The sequence below is a fragment of the Chenopodium quinoa genome, unplaced genomic scaffold (genome assembly GCF_001683475.1).
Source record: "Chenopodium quinoa cultivar QQ74 unplaced genomic scaffold, ASM168347v1, whole genome shotgun sequence".
In the NCBI taxonomy this organism is placed as follows: domain Eukaryota; kingdom Viridiplantae; phylum Streptophyta; class Magnoliopsida; order Caryophyllales; family Amaranthaceae; genus Chenopodium; species Chenopodium quinoa.
The window spans coordinates 287,552-300,812 of record NW_018742483.1 but is presented as its reverse complement, the minus strand read 5'-3'; the positions used below and the strand labels follow the sequence as shown (position 1 = coordinate 300,812).

At 36.0% G+C, this 13,261-nt stretch overlaps 1 long non-coding RNA gene across 3 annotated transcripts; it reads right to left on the bottom strand.

The window, feature by feature from the left end:
* Positions 1–8,733: 8,733 nt before the first annotated feature.
* Positions 8,734–11,697, bottom strand: LOC110719094. Of its 3 annotated transcripts, XR_002511033.1 has the most exons (3): positions 11,184–11,697; positions 9,161–9,355; positions 8,734–9,030 (listed from the first exon to the last, which is right to left on the bottom strand). It is a non-coding gene; the product is annotated as an uncharacterized LOC110719094 (long non-coding RNA). The 3 variants fall into 3 exon arrangements; XR_002511031.1 differs by lacking the exon at positions 9,161–9,355 and having other exon boundaries at positions 11,184–11,583; XR_002511032.1 differs by lacking the exon at positions 11,184–11,697 and having other exon boundaries at positions 9,161–11,176.
* Between the last annotated feature and the right edge of the window lie 1,564 nt (positions 11,698–13,261).

Here is a 13,261-nt window from a genome sequence, read left to right as displayed (position 1 = left end):
TAAAATCATTCATATAAATCATTAAACTGAAGTACATTAATAAACACGTTCATCATCCCGCAAGTCATTAAATCCAGAGATATAAACAAATATCAAAAATGACATCATGCTTTTATAAATACATTTTGAAGGGAATTGCGGGTACTAGCAATAGTCGTTATCTCGATTTACAGTCTGATAACCTTCCTGTTAGCCTTTATTCTATCGTTCTCACTGAGCTCTGAGGTTCGATTCTTCTTTTATATAACAAAAGTTAAAATTATAGTATTAGTAGGGAAATTGATAGATATATAATAATTCACTCATTTTAAAGCTCTTTTTTTAAAAAAAAGGTTTACTATCTTGTTTGAAAATACATAGCATTGTAGGATTTATAAACAAATGATCAACAAAAATTCATTTTAAGAAATGACAAGGTATAACCTTTTTACATAATATGCTTATACAACTACTTAGAAAACTATAGGTACTACGTTACTACTCTTATTCTTTTTAATAACAAGAAATGAATACTTATCTATATCTCATGAATATACCAGTACATAGCAGTAGTAAAAACAAAGCTATTATATCTATGTTAAGCAAAATAAGTTTTCCATCATAATACTATATACACTATCAATATCTAATCACCAAAATGTATACATAATTATTTTCAAAGAAAGTGAGAATAAATCTAAATAAAAGTTAAACTTATACTCAAAATTATATTGGGGAAGAGTAAAATACTCACTTTGACTTGCACAAATGGAGTAGTGGGTTTTTCTATGGTACAAGCTATAAATGGAGGAGGAAGAAGAAGGGCGTGAACCGGGTGGTTGCGTGAGCTGGGTCGGTGCGTGAGAGTAGCAACTTAGAGCAGGGGAAGGGTACGGTGGAGATGATTGAATTGTGGTAGTGGTGGTGGCGTTGCCTTGCGCAAATAGGAGATCATGGAGTATAACTTGTTTGTTGTTATACACTTAAAAGAGAACAAGTGAACTGATAGGATAAGATTTAAGTAGTATGTGATTAACACAATATTGAGAAGCAAAATTTTGACTTCACCTCTTCAATGGGAAGGAAGAAGGGAGTTAAGAGGTGCCTTTTTGTCTTTTGTTCCATGGGGATAAGCTCTTAATTGGGCTAAAATTAATAAATTAACTTTGATTGATTTGGGCATATAAAATTAACAGCAAGTATAAGGCCTTCAATACTTAATTGTGAAGAAAAAGGGGCGGAAAGAGGTGGGTTTTGTCCTTTTGCATGAATAAGGGTATTTTGGTCATTTTATTTTCTCGGATAAAAATACATATTTTGATACAAATCTTTAAACATTTTGCTGATCGGAATAAGCTGTAAAATAATAATTTACTTTCCCTAAAATTAGCATCTGAAATAATATAATATTGAACTAAAATTCAAGATTAAAACATTCGTTCTTGCTAAAACAGAGACAAAACTTTAATTAAACTAATAAAATAAATATTAGCGTATAATAAATCAGGTTTTAAAATCTCGGGTATTACACTATCGCACGCTCGCTCCTAGTTCAATGGAGAAATCATAAAGCTTCAAGCCAATTAGGAGCGGGCGCTCCATCCACAATGCACGCCCGCTCCTCACAGGGCCATTAATCAGACCCTACAGGAATCGACAAGAGCGGGCACTCCAGCAAACCAACATGCCCGCTCCATTCTGGGTTATAAAACCAGGTTTGAGAAACAAGGTAGGAGCGGGTGCTCCTTAACACAACACTCCTGCTCCTGGTTATGTAAAGAAGATGTGGGAACTCCTTTGGGATTTGGAGCGGGCGCTCCTGAGAAACTACACGGCCACTCCTCACAGGAACTTAGAATCAGAATGCACTCTTAAGGTTTTAAGCGGGCGCTCCACACCAACTGTACGCCCACTCCATCAAATGTCGTAGCCAAAGTTTTATTAGAAGCGAGCGCTTCCATACATATGCACGCCCGCTCCTAGATTGATGAGATAATTAGATTCTGTGAAGAGTTAGGAGTGGGCGCTCCATCACACCTGCATGCCTGCTCCTAGCCAATGTCGTAGCTAAAATATAATTTGGAGCGGGCGCTCCTCTCACCCTACACGCCCACTCCAGTTTGAGGCTCAGATATCTAAAGGGTTTTCAAAGATCCAAGCGGGCGCTTCACATGTCTGCACGCCCGCTCCTTGCTGGATTTGTGGAAGAAGAACCTCTTCTTAAGGTTCGGAGCGGGCGCTCCTCTCACCCAGCACGCCCGCTCCGACCTGTTTGGGTAAAAAAGAAGAGATTATTTTCTTTTCCTTTTATCCTCCTTCACCCATTTTCACCACTCATTCTCATATTCTTACTCTCTCTCCTCTATACCCATCTCCTTCTCTCTCTAAAAACCTCTTATTCTTTAATTTCTCTCTTCAAATTCATCATCAAATCTCAACAATTTTCACCAAAAATTCACAAAATCTTCTTCTCCTCTTACTTCTCTTTCCAACAACAAAAATTTTACCCATTATCAAACACAAATATTTCAAACCTTAACTCACCACCATTGCAAATCAAAGGAAAGCTTGAGGTTTTTCAAGAATTTGGAGTAAAGGAAGCAAGAGTCAAACAAAATTTGTTAGTTTTAGAGTATTTTCATACTCTACTTGGTATACTCCTCTTCTCTATTTAAATTCCTCCATTTAACCTTAGGTTTTTTATTCAAATTAAATTTCACAAAAATTTGTTAATTTCATGAACATGGTGTGATTAATTGCATAATTAAGTGATTGTAGACAATTATAGTTGAAAGTTGAGAATATTGGTGGAAAATTGTGATTGATTGTGGAGTTGTTAAAATGTGTGTTTGAATTAGTTTGTCTTTGTGGTAATAATAGTTGAAAATAGTGATTTTTGTGGTTAGGATAGTTGTGAGTATATTGGATTTATTGTTGGTTGTGAATTTTGTGTTGGAATTGTTTGTTGGATTGTATTGGAAATATTTTGAAATTGTTGAAACATGTACTTGGATTATTTCGGGGGTTTGAAGTTTCGGAGGTTGTTTGTGGTGTGTTGTGAGTGTGTTTGTGGTGCTTTGAGTTAGCTTTGTAAACCTATTCTCATTACCAAAATGGTTCTTCGTTTATTTGGAGGTGCGGGAGGGAAGAAGAGGAAGACTAATTCTGGCATCCAAATAAACGAAAATCGTTCTTCCAAAAGCCCAAATCAAACCCCTCGCCAAACACCAAACCAAAGCAATCCTCCCCCATCAATAATAATTCCTGAAAAATTCAAGGGGTATCACAAAAAGCTTTCCACACGAAAAATTCTTCCAACTCGATTTCATGACCAAGAAGCTTGCCTAATCCTTGGATTAGACAATGGAATTCGACGAGTGGCCGAAAATTTTGGATGGTTAAACTTCCTCGATAAGAAACTCTTTCTACCTTAACCATGCGAGAAGTTAGTGGTGAGGGAGAGCCTCTTGAGTGCGAACTTAAGTTTTATATGTTCAACCAACCCAAAACCTTAAGCTTAACTCGCCTGAATGACATTTTTTGGTGGCCCTTATACAACCAAATAACCGAACCCGATAATTTCTACCTCTCGAAATACGAGGAGTATACTTGGTGGAACACTATCGCGGAGTACCCCAAATTCACTACCCGGTCTAGCCATATAATCTTCCTCGTATTCCGTATATTCATGAGATTTATGAGGTACGCTTGCTTCTCGAAGCAAGATCTAAGGAAGCTAACTAAAGACGAGATAAAATACCTCTTTATAGCTTCCCAATTTGAGTGAGTATCATGAGGGTAACGTGAATATGGGGTACTTATTTGTTAATAGGTGCCTTAAAATTAAGAAGAGTACGAAGTTGACGGGTGAGGTCAAGTGTGGTCGGATGATCACTATTATTTCCAAGGTATTGAACTTCACCAATTGGATTGAACAATTAACCCCGGTGAATGGCTCCAATTCCCTTGGCCTTGCGGACTTTCATCAATGCATATGCTTGTGGAAATCCAGGTTAATGTGACCACCTACTCTTGTTGGTTAAGGGGAAACACCGTTGCATTCTCCCTAATGCGGCAGTAATGAACACCGTTGGAACCACTTGGAAAGTGCCAAATGAGCCACTCCCGGGAATGTTCCCCACCTTGAACAACCAACTCAACCCCGCCACCATAACATATTAGCCATTCCTAGCTTTATGGGCGGCCCTTCCTTTTCCTCCTCTTCCTCCTTCAACCTTGAGTCGGCCTTTCACCATTTCAACCTAACCAACCAAAGAATCCTTCAAGAAAATGAATACCAAAGTTTTGTCTCCCAAAGGTCCTATCAAAACCAAGTTGAGAGGGGAGATTTCCTCCCCTATGTTAACTATCCTCACCGCCCCGTACAAGAAGGGGCGGTTCTGGGTTAGAACAACAACCAACCCACGTACTCCTATTGGCAAGGACCTCGTAGCTCCATTTTGGAGCTACGATAGATCCTTCCCTCCCTACGATTATACACAACCCGGAGGTTCTGATTTTAGAGGGGGACCCTTCTTATTACCACGTCTCCTAGACATTTGGTAATATGGCTCCCGAGGAAATTTATAACCACCCCTTAAGGGGATAATTTGGTTTCCACCCGGGTATGATGGTGGTTGGGGTACTAGCAGTGCACCGAACTACGGTCACAATAGTAGTAGCCTCAACTATGATCTTCCTCCATATGTGAATCAACCTTCCTACTCCGACGATGTAGACCTAAACTATAAATACATGCCATCCCCGCCTAAGGAGGATGATCGGGAGTAGCTTTAGACGTTCTTATCTTTCCCTTCCCGTACTTCCCATTATGTGTAACACCGAGGCTGGTGTCGAGTTCTAGCTTGTGGCGGGGGGGGGGGAGATGTTTCTCATTGTGTCCATTTATCATGGGAATGGTAAACAAATGTATATCTTGGGGGAAGTCTTGGGGTCTTTGTGTATAGGGTAGTTTCAGTTTTGATAGGATATGTGCTTTCATGTGATGATCTTGTGCTATATAAGGAGAAGTTTGAGTTTGTATGTGGAATGTTTGGCATGAAAGGCTTAGCTTAGCCTTTGGGACTTGTGGTAGGATTCGTGTGTTATTATGTTCTAGATTGCATGCCTATTTTAGGTTGGTTGTGCTCTTTTCTTGATGATATGACATGCTTATTAGGCTTTAACAATTGCATATTGATGTATTTGTCTCACTTCTCCTTATATCTGTGCTTTAGAGCATCTTATTCTTATGATTAAGCTTTGGTATTTGCATATTTTTGGTTGGTTTATGTGATGTTCTATTGCATGGTATGGTTGGTTTGCTCTTGGTCTCATTGATGATGATTGATGATGTTGGTCTTTCCCTAATATTCAAACTTCTTCTTCTTATTTTTTTTAACCCCTTTAATATCCAAATTCCCTAACATCCAAACCCCTAATATCCAAATTCTTTAATTAGCTCTTTTATCCCCAATTTTTAGCTTTTTACTTAAAAAACCAAAAAAAATGAAAGGGGAAAAATGAGCTTTGAAAAAAAAAAGAGTTTGTTTTGCTTTTGATCGGTTTGCATTGATGATATCGAATTATATGTGGCGGATGCTTGTTTTCTTTTTGTAATAAAATTTCGAACATGGTTTAGATCCCCTTGGTTGAACATAGAATTGGCCAGTGTGAGAATAACCTTACCGAATGTACGAGACTTAAAGACCAGGTTTGTGTTAAGATGGTGTCGCCTATCTCAAACGAATTTGATCCTCAATGGTAGTATTTGATCCCACATTGTTCCAAAAAGTGAGGTTTTAATATTTTTCAAGCCTACTACATTTTGCATGAGTGGAAAGGATCCTCTTTTATTTAGTACCTAGATCGAGAACTTGAGTCTTAACACCCAAAATAACGACCTAAACTATTATTATTATTGATGAAGGTTGTTATGTATTGATAATTCACAAAAGTTAAGGCATATCATTTTTGTTTCTTTAGGTCAATCTTTAAGATGATTGTATTTAGTAATTAGTGATGTAAATATCCAAGTTTGTTTCAAAAAAAAAATGAAAAGAAAAGGAAAAAAAAAAGTGAAAGAAAGAAAGAAAATAAGTGATGAAATGTCACCACCCTAGCAATTAAACAAGCTTGGGGGTGTGTTTTTGTTTCAATTCTATAATGGTTTGTAGCATGGGTCAAAGTTAGGAACTTCTTAGGGTTTTCTCTTAATGATATACATTTTAGTTTGGCTCAAATTGCAAAACACTTCTAGTTCTATCTATGCCTTAACTTTGTGTCGAAGTCCTGAGTTTTGTAATGATTAGGAGAGTAGTGGAAGCCATATTCGGTGGAGGGAGTCGATTCACAAGCATATGGAGAAGGTACTTTTTCATTGAGACGTCGAGTGTTTTGAAACCCGCTTTATCTATGTTTTTCCGGCTCCTTCGAGGAGTCACGAGACACTACCATTAGGGGGATTTAAACTTTGTGATGGGGATGCGGTAGGATGTGTTGAATAGGCTTAAGTTGAGTATTTTCGGAAAGGTTAGCTAGGCCTTGACTAGTCATGACTTTGGTTCATCTTAGGCATATACCTCATGCTCGAATTTTATTATTTGAGGATTCTTGTATCTATGCATGTGCTTTTCTTTGAGCAAATTGATCTTTTGGTTTGTTTTTGGGAAATGTGAATTGCTTCAGGCAAATCTTTTGGCTAGCTTAGGGGAATTTGATAAGTCATTTATTTGACCACTTATACTATTGATTTAAACCCAATTTTGCAATCTTTCCCCCTCTTTCTAACCCGTTTTTAAAATAAATTGTTGTATCTCGGCTTTGCCCCTTTTTGCTTGTGTTTCTCCATGTTTAGCAGGTACTATATCTCAATTTGACAATCATTTAAAGCATGGAGTGATGTTCAAGGCTTGAAGACAAAGAAGGGAGAGCCAGCTCTAGGGGGAGCGGACGTGCACCTCTCTTGGAGCGGGCGCTCCTCAACTTCAACATCAATCTGCCCAATTCAGAGCTTGTGAGGAGCGGGCATGCTCCTGACTAGGAGCGGGCGCTCCTCCCTTTGAATTTGAATTCTGCCTATGGTGTGGAATAGGGGAGCGGGCGTGCACCCTGTAAGAAGCGGGTGCTCCTCCTAGACACTTTTAAATCTAACTTTCACTGAAGCATTCTAGAGAGGTTGTGTAGCATTCTGGAGCGGGCGCTTGTAGAAGAGGAGCAGGCACTCCTCATTATAATGCTTCCCTATGTGTTTTATTTTGATGGATTTCCCTATGTGTTTCAGGGAGTATAAATACTTACCCTTTAGCTTATTTGTAATTACAGAACAGTAGCCTATTTTTCAGAAACCTCTCTGAGTTTAAACATTGCTTTTAATTAATTTAGCTTAGTTTTTTATCAAATCAAATCATTTTATGAGTGAAATTTAAGAATTATTTTCAAGGTTTGGCACTTTGTATTCAAGATTTGAAGCTTCATATAGTAATTTGTTCAACCTTCTTCTACTTAATTTCATATTTTATTTGGTATTTTCATATTACTTGAATCCTTTTAGTTCTTGATAATTTCTTGTTGGATGATAGTGAATTCGATTGTTAACCACTTTTCCCCAATTATTGAAGTAGCTAGAACCCTAATACTTGTTTGCATGTTCATGAATATGAGTTGTGAGTAGTCTTCTTTCTAGGGGTTGGGTGAAGGTCAACCTTTTAAATTAATTATGCAAATGTGCGAGTAGCATTGAGGTTTGTACTGCAGTTAAATCGATTGCATGAGATTGCTTGTTAGTTCTTCATGATAGGATTAGCTACCCTTGATTTAGGAGCTTGATAGCATGATATGCTTAGTTTGACATGGAAATGTGAATGAAGCATGGCATTACTTACTGCGATTCGATTATGTATCTTCTATTGCTAAACTAATGAGGAATCTAAGTTAGTAGTGTGAGTTGTTTCATAATTGCATGAGGTTGATCTTGCATATAGTCCTTGATATATCTTGTCTATTGTACTCCCCGTTTTCCTAATTGCCTTGGTTGAAGGAATCCCATTCCCTAGTTTCTTTAATACATCATTTTAGAACCAAAATTTGTTTGTCTACTTGACGAACCCCTAATTCATCAAAGACTTCGAATTAGCTTAAGTGTTAAGATCTTTAGCAACCATATCCTTTTCCTTGTGGACCGAACTCTTACTTGTCACACTACTACAAAAAAGGCCTAAGAGAACTATTAGAATAGGCTTTATAGATCGCCTTAGGGCCGTTCTTCTGCTAAGCGATGTATAAAGCATAGAGTACGGTTCGTTTAGGCGTTTTATATATTGACAAATCGAGAACGGTTGTTAGTCACAACCGTTCTCTATTCCCTTCTTAAATTCGTACACTAAGAAAGGAAAAGAGAACGACTTAGGCTACTTAACCGTTCTATATTGCATTACAATAGAGAACGATAAGTTAGATAACAGTTCTTTAATGTTATTTTTTAAATAAAAAATAAAAATCCGACCATATGTATTTGATTATTCAAATTAGCCCTGTACGTATTTTATTTGTATTATTTCTGTATTTTGATAATCTGTTTTTTTTATTTCATTTTAGACCTATATTTGTTGTATGTATTCCTGTATTTTATCTTATACATTTATCCTCAAAGAAAAATTCCACATTTTCTATTTAAAATAAATCCATGATCCTGTATACATGCAATATAAATTTCTGTATAATAAAATTAACAAAAATATTTCTAGATACGACAAAAGCAATCAAAATGTACTTCATATATATAATTTATAACATCCAACCACAATTAAATTGAATCATTCATACAAAATTTGTTCTATACAAACAATTTGTTCTATCAAAACACCTTTCTAATTAATGATGATTTTAAAAAAAAATTATGCTTAGATATAACAATACCATATTGATCTACAATTCACATAAATCATTGTCGTTTTCATTTGGTTGATGGTATCCGGTAACATATGAAATCCACCTTTCCCTAAGCTTATCGATCATTTGTTGAGAATATGTTGGAGGAACTTGCTTAAAATACTACAAAACAATGTAAAATACATACATATTAGTTAATAGTATAAAATAAGTTCATCTAATTAAATATAAATATGTATATCTTTTTTCTTTTTTGACAAAATGCAACAAGCAGAGTAGCAGATATTAGTACACAGTTCCATCCAAGTGGCCCAAGCACCATATTAGCCTATTATCACCTCAGCAAGCACCTGCTGCTCCAAGTCCCAGCCAAGAGACCCAAGCACCATCTCAGCCACCTACACAACAGTCCCCTTTCCATCCAGCAGGAGTGGCGCCAGCACAGCCCAAACCATCTCCATCTCCTTCACTACCACAGTCACCATCTCTATCACGAGGAAGTTACAAGCCAATTTAGACAAATAAGGAGTGTGGTGTGTGTGCTGTGGTAACTGTTTTGTTTTGGCAGCAGTATAAGACAAATTCAATTAAGTATGAGAGTCCTTATATGAGGGAGGCTGAGTATAAATATAATAGATTGAATTAGAATGGCATGTGATTAGGGTCCAGTTTGCTAGTGAGTCCATTCAAGAAGCAGGGAGCATTAGGGAGAAATTAAAGCAGTGCAATCCGAATTTAATTCCTAAAGCTTATTTGCACTATAATGTTTAATCTAAATTACATGAATTTGACACAAAAACAAGCAAATATGAAATCTTCTACCGATGCTCTATCAAAATCTTAGAAGAATGCAGCCAAGTAGGTCATCTTTTTAGGGAAAAAACATTTTCAGATCAACTAATCAGGAATATCTGACCTAGTAAAGACATTAGAGTTTCTTTACTGGGAAATTTGATGGTTAGTTCTATGATCCATTAATTTTCAATAAAATATTTATATTCTAAAAAACTAACTTGTTTATATGCACTTATTATGTAAAATAGATAGGTTTAAATGACTAATGCTAGAGTCTAGTGACGACAAAAACTGTCCAGAAGCTTATGAGTTGTTAATCAACCATAATCCGATTCAAAACTGTCCAGAAGCTTATGAGTTGAAGGTAACATAATACTAGTTCATTCTCATTAGATACATTCAAATATACGTTTAAACATGGAGAATTCAGGTCAAAAGAGCGAGGCTTAAGAAATAATGACCACCTTTATAAACAAAAAAAGGTGATCCAATATTCAGGCTTTATAATCAAAAGGATAAATTCTCATGAAATGCCAGATGGAACCTTTGTACACCAGAGATACATACATTCAAATAAACTAGAATACATTCATGCTAATACTTACTAATATACTCTAATTTACTAGCTAAGCCATGAATTTATAATATTATGATTTATAAATAATTAGTAGAAGCTAAAACACATACTTTTCTTAAAGAACTGAAATCATAGAGAGCAATGATCGATCGAGGGGATCAACGAATACAACTGGTTATTAACCAACATGACTAAACCCCTTCTTTGAAAGTTATTCTTATTAGAGGGTAGTTCAAGTAGAATGTTTAGTCTATAAACCCTTCTTTGTTTTGCTTTCTACTTACCATTTTATGTTCCATTGGGCATCAAACTCTATATCTAATTTTGTTTGACCTTAAATGCAGATGAATATTCATCCAACGAAGAGGCAAAATAGCAAGTCTATGTAGGCTCTAAATCTTATTCAAAAGCAGATGGAAACACAAAAATCCAAACATTTTGTTTTTAAACGAACCTCATTCACAAAATGGGCTCAGCCATATCCTCATCAATTCTACCAACAACATATATTACCACCACTAAACCAAAACCAAAAATTGTATGTTTATCTCACTTTTTTAAGTACTATCTCTTTGTTCCTTTTTTTTTAAAAAAAAAAAAAAAAAAATCTGATTAGGGTTCTAACTTGAACTTAGATAATATTAATTTGGCTATAATAATTTTGATTACAATTGAAATAAAAGTAAATTAGAAAAAATAAAGGGTAATTGATTGAACTTACTGCAATAATTCGGCTTAAATATATACATACAAACAATCGATGAATTCATCCCTAAAACAAGAACTTTGAAGTTTTTTTCAATCACCTAAAATTCGAATTCTACGAATTTACTTCTGTTTCCTTCATAATTCGAATGATTCACGCAATTAGATTGACAATTATCAGAATCCAATTACTCTATCACAAGAAAAATTGAACAAAAAAAAAAATAATCGAGACTACCTCAATTTACTGGTGGCTCAGCACACAGGTCCGGTACTGCAGACGTGGAGCGGCGGTAGAGTTGAACAGTAAGCGGCTGATGAAGGCTTTGCTATGGAGGTTTAATGGAGGTTTCACTTTATTTTTTTTTATTTTTTTTTTTTGCTGATGAATGACAAAGAGGTTTCAGTTTTTGATGAAAGTGAAAGTGATGCAGGCTTCAATTTTCACCTTTAGCAGCCTTTGATAATTTGGGTAAATTATTACTTCGTATGAAGGAATGTAATTTCCTCCTAATTAAAAATAATAATTAATGTAATACAAAACGGTTGTCAAGATGACTGTTCTATATCATATATAATACAAAATTATTATTTTTAATTATTTGAGTAAAAAGAAATAGAGCACGGTTAACTATTCTAACCGTTCCATATGTATTAACATACAGAACGCCTCTTATATTAAAAGATCTATATTCTTCTGCAGAACGCCTACCTTTGATAACCGTTCTATATTTTACGATCTCTAATCTAGTTTTTGGTGTAGTATCATTATGCTTGGTTTGAAGGATGTTTATTTATAAGTGAGTTTGATTGAGTGTGGAATGTGCCACCGCTCTAACACTCGTCACTGGGTAATTGCATCAAACACTAAGTTTTAAGGCGCTTTCAAATCCCTTTGATTATGTTGATCTTACTCCAACTATTCAGAAGTTTTGTGAGTAATTAATACTCTTTTAAGGCACTTGTAAAGTCCTTTTGAGTTTTCTTGATCAATCATTCTCATGAAGCCCTTTTGAGTCTTCCGAGATTCTCAGTTCTAGTTTGTTGCAAAGCTCGACAGTCATCGAGTTCATTCTCCTCCCACTTGTCATTTTGGAAATGTGTTACTTTTCAAAAAGACACCACTTAGAGCATCAAACATTATGTTCTCATTATGTGTTACTTTTCAGAAAGACACCACTAGTATCTTCGATTAGGACTAATCTAAATATTAAGGAACAAAATACTCAACGGTTCACAGACCATATTTAGATTTACAAAAATACGAGACGGAACGCAGTCCGTATTTTCTATCCTAATCGGGCCCCACTAGTTGCAATATATTTATACAAACTGCGGGAGAATATATACACTCCATTCATCCATTCACTATTTGTGAATGACCCATGCATTTCACAACGACAAACAAGTAACAATGCACAAACACCCGAAAACTAGTAACTAATTTAGGTTATTAATCAGAATAACGCGCCTAATTAAAACTAGTCAAAGTTGATTAACCGATTATGTAATTTAGCGCAATTAAAATTGAAGCTCCCACTAAATTCCGCATCCATCGTAATTAATCCAATTAATTAAGCTAGTAAACCCAAAATGTTGCCAAAATTGATTTGAAAATGCCGCTCAAAAACTCGAGGCCTAACCTCTAAAATATTAATTAAAATTAATAATCATAATTAAAATGATTAAAATAAATAAAACGGCCTTAACCACAAAATTAGCATTGCCTTAAAACCCGGGACTAAAGTGCCAATTGTGGGGTTGTGCGCATCGTGCCGTAAGCATGTAGCACACCCCATATGCACTCCCCGCAACAACACCAAGCACACACACTCACACTCCCTGCCCACAGCAGCACACACCTCTAGCATGCTCGCACAGCCATATGCGCATAGCATCGCGCTGTGCTAGCATCAGCTGTTGTGCTTGGATGTGGCCCTCTGGCTGGCCATTGTGCTTAATGGCTTTGGTCCGTAAGCAGCAGCAACGCCTTCTGGGGCCCACCAAGCGCACCAGCCTTTGGCAGCCACATGTGGGCTGCTTAGCAGCCGGCTTACCGAGGGTGATGTGCCTTGGTTTACGTGCCACACTCTCGAGATTAATCCCGAATTTTTTTTGCGTGAATTTAATTAATTAATTGCAAATTAATTTTAGAATTCAAATAAATTTTAGAATTTTATATTAATTTAATGAGCAAAATGAAAAAATATAACAAGTCCAACTTAAATAAAAATTCATCAAAGTGCACACAACCAAAATTATTCCCAAGAACTATTCTTTAATAAAATTGGTTCAACTTGGTGCAATAAAATAAAT